The following is a 12,605-nucleotide window of genomic DNA, read 5'->3' on the forward strand; positions in this document are numbered from 1 at the left end:
AAAAAAAAAAAGTGTCCCCTTACAATACTAAATTTCACCATATAAAACAGAATTTGGTTAGCTTTATTATATATAACATATTGTCTAAAGGAATCTCTAACACAATATATTTTTTCTGATTGTCTCACCTTCTCTGACTTTGTTTTGATTAAACTTATTTTTCTATATCTCGACTCTAAAATGAGATATTTTATTCTGAAGAAGAGTTGACAGTATTCGCAGTAATAATATCATAATGCTGAAAGTTAATATGTCAGAGTTTATTTGTTTTAACTGAAGAATGATTAGAAATTAACTTGTGGTCATAATTTAAGTGCTATGCATGTAACATTTCCAGCTTGATTATATCTAAATCAGTACCTATATTGTGGGCTAAATTTAGATAGTATGTATGATAAGAGAGTCTGAAATAATATGTAACAGCTGATAATTTTAGACTGAAAGCAATGCTTTCATTTTAAACATGTTTTTAATGTGCTAATTATACTAAATATATTTTTAAAGCAATAAAATATTCGTTTTGATACATATGGTCATTCAGTACTCTATGCAAATATTGATATATATACATATATATACCATATATACATATATATGAGGATAATACATGTATAAGATATATATTTGTGATCATACATATAGAATACAAAGCTATATAAAGATATAGAACATGCACATTATTCACATATGATCACTCATATTGCCTCAACTTCTATATGGTTATATTACCATGCAACAAAAATATCTAATTGATTATATTAAATTTCTTTATTTCAAAGAACTAAACACATTCTCCTGTCAACTAAATCTTTCCTATATGGTGTAATATGAAGAAAACTGCAGATTATCTAAAGAAAAAGGACTGATAGAAGAACAAACCCAAATAGAAGTAAATATAAACTCTTTTTAGAATCATTTGAGCTATATTTTTAAATTATAATTTTATAATAGTTATTCTTTAGCCTTTATACTATTACTACTATCCGTAATGTACCAAAAGTATAACTTCAATTATGTGTGATGTATGAATCTTCCTCATAACTGAAAAGGCAATTCTCAATTTACAATCAGATTATGCTCCAAAATGTTATTTGAAATCTAAAAGAATTTCTTTACATACAGAAATAAATGTAGTATTTCAGTTATATAAGTTATGTGTTGAATATAATATCTGCAGCATAACTGCACTTATCTGAATGCTCTTACAAGATATATAAAAGCCTTTTTATTGCAATACTAGTAATTAAATAACTGCAAAAACAAACAAAAAAAGTAATTATTTATATATTAGCACTATTATATGTTCAACACGTTGCTTACCGAAAAAACAGGTTGAATAAGAGACATGCAAGGAAAAAGGAGACCTCTATAAAATGTTGGTAGAGACATCTATGATATGAAATGGTGAGATATCTCAAAGGCATTAAGAGTTAAATGAAAACTGTGATTCATCAATATTATGGTTACTTAAAAAAGAAATCAGGAGTCTTCAGATATTTTATTCAGTGTTGGGTTTCTTTTTGTGTGTGTGCAGCATTACTGTCTTTCCTAATGATCTCAGCTGTTTCTCTTTTATCTTCTCAATGTCATTTTCCTCTTGAACTTACAAGCCAACTGATGGAGATGGAGGTAGGGTTGCAAGATGAAATATAAGGACACCCAGTTAGATTTGGATTTCAAAAGATATTTGTGTGTGTGTGTTTTGTTGTTGTTTTGTTTTTAGTTCTGGTATGTTTCATGCAATATTTTATTCCATTTTATCTAGAATTTAAATTTAATGGATGTCCAGTGCTTTTATTTATTAATCTGACAATGCTAGAAAGAAAGAAGGTGGCAGTCTATAATAACACTCTGAAGTTTCATTCTCTTTTACTTGTCCAATATTATTTCTTTAAACAATCACTGCAAAAGAGCCATTATACAGTGGTTGTGGAAACAAAAATAAAAGTACTCAGCCTGATATGGGGTCCATGATTGCTAGATTTCCAGCTAATACTGGAATCAAGTTACTATTCTTTTTGTGGAGTAAAGGAAACATTGGAAGACAGAAATAATTAGGCAGAATTTTGATATAAATGGTATTTCAAATGTTATAGGCAAAGCAGAAAGAAAAGTTGAAAACAAAGGTCATGTATAATTGTTACATGGGATTTGATCTTTAATCATCATATCTGCAGTTGATGTGGAGCAAATATTCAGTTACTTTTTTAAACAGACGAATTTCTTTTTTGCTGTAGATATCTGTTTAAAGTAAAATTGATTAGGATACTTGAAAGGATCATTTATCAAGAATGATTATGTTCAAAATCTTTCATTTGCCTTCATCCTCATTTTATCATATTATTTTGGAGGTAGAGCCCTTATTCTGCTTTTGTTCCTTGGTTAATTCTTATACTCTCTATTGTCCTCACTATTTTGTTATTTAGTATTTTATTATTTCATTTTCACTGGTTATATTTGGTACACTGAGTTAATTACTGTTACAGAAAATGAGGGTCATTGAGCTGCGGATCACGAGCATATTTTACGTTGTTGGTGCTGTTTGAACCAAAAAGACTAACTGAAGAAGTAAAAGAATACCCTGACTGTATTCCATATTTGCTTTATTTATTCATTTTTTGAAAATCTATGGATTATCTCGGGTGTGTCTAAGAAACAGAAAAATAACTCTTACATAACTTTATGTTTGAAAACTCACTACAGGTAGTCATAAAAGCTTGGCAACTTTCACAAGGACATGAAACCTTATATTAAAAATGAATTCACAATTAAAACAACAATGATATATTGCTACACAAATCAAAATGGCTAAAATCCAAATAAATAAAAATTAATTAAAAAATACCAAATTCTGGTGAAGATACAAATTGATGGGAACTCTCATTGACAGTGAGATTTCAACATGGTATAGCCATTTTGGAAGGCAGTTTTGCAGTTTCTAACAGAGCTAAATACAGTTTCGTCATATGATCAAACAGTAGGTCTCCTAGGCATTTACCTAACTGATTTGAAAACTTATGTCCACACAAAAAAATGCCATGTAAGTGTTTACAGGAGATTCATTAATAATAATGCCAAACTGGAAACAACAAATGTCCTTCAATAAGTGAATAAACTATGGAATTCTATACAATGGAATACTATTCAGTGATAAAAAAAAGAAAAGAATGAATTACCAATATCAAACTACACAAACATAAAAATGGGTTCTATATACAAATGGCTAATTGAAAAAAGATAGTTTGAACAGACTACATGCTATAGATTTTATTTACATAACAACTGGAAAGAGAAAAACCATGGAGACTATAAACAGATCAGTGATTGCCAGGGTCAGGAAGAGGGTTGAATGGGTAAATGAAGCAAAGGACATTTTTTAGGTGTTGAAACTACTTTGTATGACACTATAATCGTGGATGCAAGACATTACACATTTATCAAAACCAACTAGAACTTTCCAGGATGGAGTGAACCATAATGTATGCATATTTAAAAAATATATAGTAGCAGGTCAGAGGATCTGAGGACAAAAAGCAGACTATGACAAAGAATCTAACTGTATTATCATTATCATTATTATTATTTTGAGATGGAGTTTTACCCTGTCTTCCAGGCTGGAGTGCAGTGGAGCGATCTCAGCTCACTGCAGTCTCCTCCTCCAGCATTCAAGTGATTCTCCTGCCTTAGCCTCCTAAGTAGCTGGGATTACAGATGTGTGCCAGCATGCCCAGCTAATTTTTGTATTTATGTTGGCCAGGCTGGTTCAACCTCCCAACCTCAGGTGATCTGCCTGCCTCGACCTCCAAACTGCTGGGATTACAGGCATGAATCACTGCACCTGGCCTGTATTATTAATATGAAGCAACTTCACTTAGGGAAACTAGGGGAAAAACAGACTTAAATAACTTCGGAAATGTGTCTGCAAAACTAAAAGCAAAAGATACTATACTTAAGCACTGTACTCTAGTTAACAACATTTTTTCCCATGTTAGCACTTCTAAAATCCATAAACGTGTATACTAGAACAACTAAGTCCATGGAAGGCAGATGATGGAGGTCAGGTTTCTCACTGTTGGTGTGGGAGATTACAGATAAGCAAGGGAAAAAGTTTAGAACTATACATGTGATAATGGATTAGAATTCGAGACTTCAGTATAAATTAATATTTAGCTTAATATAGATACATATAGTTTTATATATATACACACACACACATATAAATGTGTGTGTGTGTGTACTTGCGTAGATATACTAATACCTATTTCACTTATCTTACAGCTGAGAAGGATTAGAAGCTATGTGTCTAAGTAGCAACCAACACACAAAGTGTCAAGATTTCAGTTTCTAAGTTTCTAATACCATTTATACCATTTTCTACTTAAAGGAGCCAGGGCTGTTTAGACAAAAGCCTAATTCTAGGACTGGGTCAAGAAATGCATAAATCATTCTAGAGTATCTTGTAGTGCCAGAAAGTAAGCGAGTGCTAAAACAAACAAACCAAAACCAAAACAAAACCATAATGAATATGAGAAACTGGTGTGTCAAAGAGGTGTAGTAGCCAACTGGGATAATTCCCAATGACTAAAACTGGGACAATTTCAGCAAATAAATAAATAAATAAGTATTGGACTATAATCCAAATAAAATGAATATTCATAAGTCCATATTGATATAGATAAAAGATTAGATAAATAATGAATCAGGAAAATTGATCAATCTTTATGTAGATTAATTTCAAATAATTTATGTAGATACTTCATTCTCAAGGAGGTATGAAATAAATGTCTCTTTTCTTAAATATTCGTTGTGCATAGTGACTTGTTTCCAAAGAGTACAGAATGGGAAATGGGGACCAAAAGAGAAACGATTTTACGGTGGAAAAAGCTGGTAAACATTTCCTCAGCCAGGTAATAATCAGGATCAATATTAGCAGAGATAAGTCATGTTAATGATATTACCCTTGGTATGCTGAGAATGACAGCTGACCTCTGTGGTTTTCCTCCCCAGAACCTATAACCCCAGTCTAGTCATCAGAGAAATTTGAAGATATGTTTTCTAAGGAGGATTAATTTTTAAAAAAGGAGACTTGACTAGTACTCCTCAAAACTTTCAAAATCATCGAAACTTAGGAAAATTGGGGTAACTTTTGCCCGGAAAAAGGAGACAAAGGAGACATGATAACTAAATGTAATGTGGTATACTTGATGGGATTTCATAAGAGATAAAAGAGCATTACATAAATACTAAGGAAATCTCAGTCACGTATGTATGTTAGCGATAATGCTCAGGACATTTCACTCCCAAAATATGACGGAGATCAGAGTATACCACTCCAAAATAAGCCTCCTTGGCATACTAGTTATTTTGAGTTGGTTATTTTGAAAAACTGCAGGCACAGGACTGGCTCTGAGAAGTTGCCCTTTTGTAAGAAAAATGCGTGTTTGTATAAGAAATATCTGTTTGTAAGAGTGTTGCTCGCTCTCTCTGCACCAAGAAGAGAAGGACAATTAAGTTACTAGAGACTCATACTCAATAAAGCAGGCATTGATTTAAATCTGCATAGCAAATCTTACCTTTGTGTAAGGTGCTTTTCTGTCCACCTTATCTTAGCTGGGCCTTCCTTGAACTCTTTTTTCCTTTCTACTTAAAAGGAATGATATTGAAACCTAAAGTTTAGTTTTATTTTCTTTGAGATCTCCTCTAGACATTTATGTATTTCTCTGAGTTATCAGTCATATACAGGGTATATACATGTTAATAAACTTTTTTACTCTTGTTGGTCTGTCTTTTGTTACAGGAAGTCTTAGTTAAGAACTATTAAGTGCACAGAAAAAAAATAAATTATCTTTTCTCCTCTACATTTGTCAAAAATAAAATAGAAATATTGATCTATTAATTGTGATACATGTTCCCTACCACCATAAGATGTTAATAGGAAAAACTGGTTATGAATATATGAGAATTAATTAGACTAAGCATAACATTCTGAATACTTGAACAAAATATTATGAGGGCCTGCAATAAGACTACAGTGAAGAGCATCAACAAGAGTGAAATATTTAAAAGTATATTGGCATTAAAATATATAGGACTTTGTAATTTATTAAATATTTATTGTTAAAGAAAATAGTTTCTTACCTTGCTTATAAGTGTAGATGATCTTGCCATTTACTTGGATTCTGAATAAAATGGGAAGTGCAGATTTAAATCTGGGAAATACTGAGCTCAACAATGTATATGTTGAGCTTTAGATGTCTATAATACCCTTAGGTGAAAAGTATCTAAAATTTAAGGAAGATGACCAAGCTAAAAGTAAATCTGTGATTCATTCTTGCATAGATGACATTTTAAGATATGGGAAAGGAAATAACCACTCAAGAACTATGGATGTAATAATGAGTTATAAGACAAGGAAGCATGTCTGAGTAGCATGTACTTTTTTAAGGGGAGAGAGGAAGTACAGGCTGAAAAGAATGAAAGGCAAATTATAAATTTTGGGGAACGGCGGGAAAGAGGGAAAGCAAAACATCTCCAGAAAGAAAGTGGTGAGCAGTGGCAATGCATTGGGAAGTTTAAATGCGATTGGTACTACACTCTTTTGTTTTAATGATAGTAATAGTTACCTTTAATGAAGTAGTAGAAACCCCAGTGTTAGGGCAGTGAGTTGTGAATTGGTTAGTAGAAGAGGAAAATTAGACAATTATTGTCAAATCTGTTTTCTGAGAACATAAACCTAGGAAAATGAGAAAGAACGGTAGATACTTCAGAAAAGACAAAAATTTGAGAAGGAATATTGTCTTTCCATTTGTGGATATGTGTTTTAAGGCTGGAGAAACTGTTTATGGAATTTCAATTCACTTTATGCCCAATGTACATGAAGAATGCATATTGCCTTAGCTAGCTTTTGCAGTATAACAAATCACCCCACAATTTATTCACTTAAAATAAAATAGCATGTATTCTTTCTTACAATTCTGAGGGTTAGCTAGGTGGTTCTTCTGGTCTGGGCAGCCTCAGTTTATCTCTGCAGTACCCATGACCCACTGGATGGTGCCATTTGCTTTACTCACATTGCTCGTGATTGATGCCTTGTTAGCAAAGGCAATGGGAATGACTTGGTCATGTCTCTGATCATCCAGAAGGCTAGCTCAAGATCTTTGATGTAGTTGTGATTGCAGGACTTTTAGGTACAAGAAGAAACAGGAAAAACACCAATCAACAAGCACTTTTCATGGCTCTATTATATTTGCTAATATTTCACTGGACAAAGCAAATCCCAAGAACCAAGGTCAGATTCAAGAGATGGTAAAGTAGATTCAATCTCTTCAAGAGAGGAGCTGCAAAAGCACATTATACAGAGAGCACGAAGAGCAGTAAGAAAAATGTGCGCTCATTTTTTACTCTAACACATATTTATATATTTCTGTGACTGTTTTACATGCAAATGAAGCAATTCTGTTGATTTTTTTAAAGTTGTATTTACTTATTTATTTAGACGGGGTCTTGCTCTGTCACCCAAGCTAGAGTGCAGTGGCACCATCATGGCTCGCTGAAACCTTGAATCCCTGAGATCAAACGATCTTCTCACTTCACCCTCTAAAGTAGCTAGGACTACAAGCATGTGTCACCACATCTGGGTAATTTTTTTATTTTGTAGAGACAGAGTCTCACTATGTTGGCTGGTTTTGAACTCCTGGCCTCAAGCGATCCTCCTACCTAGGTCTCCTAAAGTGCTGGGATTACAGGCATGAGCTGCCACACCTGGCCAACAATTCTGTTTATAGCAAAAGTAAAGTAGACTAAATATTTCTTTCTATCCTCATTTTCAAGTACAGTAGCAGTGAAAGAACTGTGACCTAAACTCATTAGCTGAATGTTTTAAAAAAAAATGACAAAAATCTTTAAAACTCAGTAAATTAATTTATTTTTCTTAATGTGAAATTAATTAACTTGAAGAAAATCCAAGCTTTTATCAAGGAATATGTGAAATCATTTGAGGAAATCATAATTACTGTAGCCTATTAATATATATGTGAAAAAAGCATCAACATTTTAATCTCTATTGTGTCAAAATCTGTTATTGTTCTATTTGAAAATTCTTTTTTAGAACACATACATCCCCCAATATGTGCAGAGATAGCAATTGGAAGAAGACAGTATGGTCCAGGATTTATCTACTTTCAATTTGCAAGCAGCTTTCCTGATGGTTTTCGGCTCTTTGTAAATTGCTTTTTATTCGGTCTCCATGTTTAAACAAACTCAACAACAAAAACTAAAATTTTGCATTCCTTTACTCTGTTATGCAGAATTTCTCCAGCCAATGGGTTTTTTAACTATCATATTCTTTTTAGACTATGGTCAGTAAGTATTCTAATTTATTTATAAGTATTTAACATTTAAATAGCTACATCACAATAATATTTAGTACAAATAGGTTCCTTTTTATGAGTTATAAATTGTTCTTTATTCATGTGTTGGAACTTAAAGAACAATAACCCAAAATATGATGCTTTGTCGTGCTGAGCACTTTCAACTTGTCTTAAAGGAAACTGGAAGCCCCTAGAAGCTGCCTCATAACCAAGGACTTTCCAACTTTCCCTTGTTTCTCTCCTCTCAAGGGCAGGGAGGGGCTTTCTATGGAAGTGCCCTTATCTGATTGAGGAAATTTCTTCCAAAAGAAATGCAATTGTCTCAAAACCTCCTCCTCAGGAATCTCATCAAATGATCAGGCAATATTAACTAGCAGGGAAGAGAAAAAGACTAAAAGTTGTCACCATGCCCAGATAGACTTTTCATGTATTCTTCCGAGGGTACATTCGAGAGATTACTCGAGAGACTTCGTATACATAATAAGACAACCTTTGTTTTCAGTGAAGATTCACCCCTCACCTTCCCACAATTTGTTGTCATCTGCCCCAGAGCTCAGAGGAACCTTGGCCCTTGCTATTTTCTGTTCCCCATTACCACTTGGTATTCAAAGAGAACCATTTACAAACCATGGTGTGCTCTTTGGGCCCATTCAGTTCTCTAAAAAAATGATTTACTGTTCCTCAAAGTTGCCTGCATTCTCCCATCTCTCTCTTTCCAATGAAGAAGAGAATATCCAATTGTGAACCTGATTGGGTTGTTGGGTAATCATTCTCCCATGATTTTCCCCCATGCATGTTAGTAAATTTGTATGCCTTTTCTTCTGTTGTTCTTTCCATTGTCAGTACATTTCAGCCAACCTTCAGAGGGCAGAAGGGAAGTTTTCCCTTCATACCTATAGGTGGAACACAAAACCATGTATGACATCTGTTTAGGTCATATACAGTGGTATAAACAATTAACAATAATAGTGATATTATTGCTTTCAATGAGAGTAGCTTTATGAAGGCGAATAACTATCTGAAATTGTTTTGGCTTGTTAGCATGCCGAAAGAGTTTGGATATTTGTCTTCTGCAAATCTCACGTTGAAATGTAATCCCCCATTTCGGAGGTGAGGTCTAGTGGGAGGTATTTGGATCATGGGAACAGATCCTTCCTGAATATCTTGGTGCCCTCCTCTTGGTAATGGGTGAGTTCTCACTCTGAGTAACTTGAGATCTGGTTGTTTAAAAGAGTGTGGCACCTTCCCCCTCACTATTGCTTGCTCCTGCTCTCACCGTGTGATATACCAGCTCCTCTTTTGCTTTCTGTCATTGTTACAAGCCTCCTAAAGCCCTCACCAGAAGCCAAGAGTGTTAGTGCCTGCTTTATCTACAGCCAGCAGAACTGGGAGCCAATTAAGCCTCTCTTCTTTATGAATTATCTAGCTTCAGATATTTCTTTATAGACACGTAAGAAAACGAGCTAACACACATGCACAAGGGTTAGCAGGATCACTTTCATCTCTTTTCCCATCATGTTTTGTCTTCCTATAAATTTTACTTAATGTCACATTCTTTTTTATTACTTTTATCATTTTTTGGTTGTGTGTTTAGTTAAACTAAAAAATATAGGTAAGAAATGAGATGGAAAGACACGGAGACTAGCAGTGGCCAGCACATTAAAGAGGATTTGCAGAAAAGGGTTATGTATTTGAAGTCATTAATATGAGTCGGACTATTTCCTGACTGGTGTAATAGAGATTTTAATAGAACAACCTAATAGGACCCTGAGATCAGGGAAAATAATGCATGGGAGATATGTCATATACAAATATTATTAGTATTTATTATTAGAGTAGGCTGGAAAGCCATGATCATTAGTTCATTAACTTTCTATCATTTGGTTGGAGGTTTTTGAAAAAGCATCCATTTTGCAGTCCTTAGTACCAGCAAATATTTTTGTCAACATCCTAAATTTACTTATATATTTCTAGCAAAAGTTGTAGACTAAATAAGAATAATATTTAATTAGGTTTATTAAAACTAGGTATATTAATATCTTTTCCCCGACTAAATTTATAAATCTTAGACTCAAAAATAATTTGAGGTTTAAGTAGTCTGTATCTATGCATTTGGGTAAGTAAAGTATTTTTTTCTTCTCAATAGGGATGAGGCTCGGAAAGTTTCTATCTGTCTGTAGATCGTACCTAGTAGAAGAATGATGGGAGAACTGTCTCCTATAGCAATGCTTTTCAACATACCAGACAATATGAAGGTGAGAAAAGAGAGGAAATCTAATTCCTGGAGCCACAGTGACCTCCTTCCTAGACCTACATTAATACATATAGTTTCTTTCTTCTGAATCACTTTCAGATGCTTCTAATGTCAGCTGTATTGCTTTAAAAACAACAACAACCAAAGGCATTTTTTCTCTCTACTTTGACCCCATTCTCCTTCATTGAGTTAAATCCATTTTATTGGAAAGGTGACAGTTTGTTCCTTCTGCCAAGACGATGATATACTGTTGAACAGAGAGTGTCTGTCATTGATAAGCTTATACAAATACAGTCCTTCTTGGTGGCAGTGTGGTAAATTGCACAGAACTTTGTCATTGCCAGTTAGTGCTGCCTAAGAACTTACAAAGGAAAATGAAAACAGAAATGTTACAGAAAACAGGTGCCTGCTAATATAAATTCTGACTTCCCTACTGCAATTGAGAAAGAGAAATGGATTATGGCTCCTCCATGATCAAATTAAAATTATGTATTTGCACACTGTATCTGTCCCTGGGGAAGTTATGATGATAATGGAGACTACCTCTGTGTGGAAACCCAAGTTGACTCTTATCAGCTGTGCACTGGCGGTATTAGACGTGTAATTAATCAGAAGACAATTTAATTTCTCCTTGTCAGTGGGCGGTGGGAACTGGATTACCTGAACTTAGTGAGCTTTGATATTTTTATTTTAAAAGAAAAGAAAATGTTAAAAGGTTTCTATAATAATCACAAATTCCTGGGGTGATATAAAATTAAACTATCAACTAAAGAGCCACGTTCTGCATCCTAGAGAAATAAGAGCCTCAGTGTATTGGAGATTAAAGAAAAAATTAACTAACTGATTAGATCAGCTAAATGTTACTTTTTACATAAGAAAATATTTATTGAAAAATATTTTTCCCCTTGAGTATTGGCTAAGGAGTAAGCAATGTACATCAAAAGTGTTTTGGATTCTAGACAATGACATGGACATTATCTCTTCTTTAAACTGGACTAACCCTTTCTGGCACGATTATTTTCAACAACAATACATCCTTCCTGGTAGAAGATTAATAATACATTGATTTTCTTTATTATTGTAAAGTAATGCTCCAATAATTCATATTGTATCAAGTGTCCATGAGAACTTGTGAATGAATGTTTATATTATCATTTGTTAAGCAGAAATAAATTTGTACCACAATAATACTACTGCAAAATATGCTTGTTTATGGTAAGGATTATTTTATTGCTTAGCATGAGCATCTGGAGAACTGCCCCTATGCAGTCACTTGAATAATTTGTGAGCAAGAAAACAGCTTATGTTCTGTGCCTCACCTGTTCAAATTCAGGTCTCTTTGGAATATTAAGTGGAAAGACAATTACATTCATTGAGCACTCAAACAAGCGGACTTAAGTGGGATGCAGAATGCAAGGAAAGATTCCTGATCTCCTTGATATTAAACAAATTTTATAGTTTTATCAGGACCAAAATATGGATTATATATCATATGTAAAACAAAGCATGTATAACTAAGTACAAGAATGAAAGAGATAAATGCCATATATTTTCTGTTTATTTTAACTCTTGGAGAAAAATCCTATTTTGCTAGCCATTAATAAAGTTAACAATCGACTTTTTGAAACTGTCAACTTTCATATCTGATGATATTTAACATAGATATCAACCAGAAGATTTTTCTTTTCTATTATTTGGAAAAGAATGTTCTCCATTCTAATTTTCGTTATAGCTTTCACACTGAAATTTGTCAGAGCAGTTAGTTAATTATCAATGAAGTGTTCAGGTTGATGAGTAGGCTTATAGTATGGCTTTAACCTCGCTGTGACTCTAGGGTATGCTGGACCATCTGAATGGTCCAGATCAGGGATAAAGATGGTTTTAAGTGGCCGGGCGCGGTGGCTCAAGCCTGTAATCCCAGCACTTTGGGAGGCCGAGATGGGCGGATCACAAGGTCAGGAGATCGAGACCATCCTGGCTAA

The 12,605-nt window shown here is 33.7% G+C and overlaps 1 protein-coding gene across 1 annotated transcript in view; it reads left to right on the top strand.

Moving 5' to 3' along the window:
• LOC105551585 (contactin-5-like) overlaps positions 1–12,605 on the top strand; it is a 1,043,690-nt gene that overhangs the window by 572,994 nt on the left and 458,091 nt on the right. The window lies entirely within an intron of this gene.

The sequence above is a fragment of the Mandrillus leucophaeus genome, unplaced genomic scaffold (assembly GCF_000951045.1).
Source record: "Mandrillus leucophaeus isolate KB7577 unplaced genomic scaffold, Mleu.le_1.0 Scaffold528, whole genome shotgun sequence".
In the NCBI taxonomy this organism is placed as follows: Eukaryota; Metazoa; Chordata; class Mammalia; order Primates; family Cercopithecidae; genus Mandrillus; species Mandrillus leucophaeus.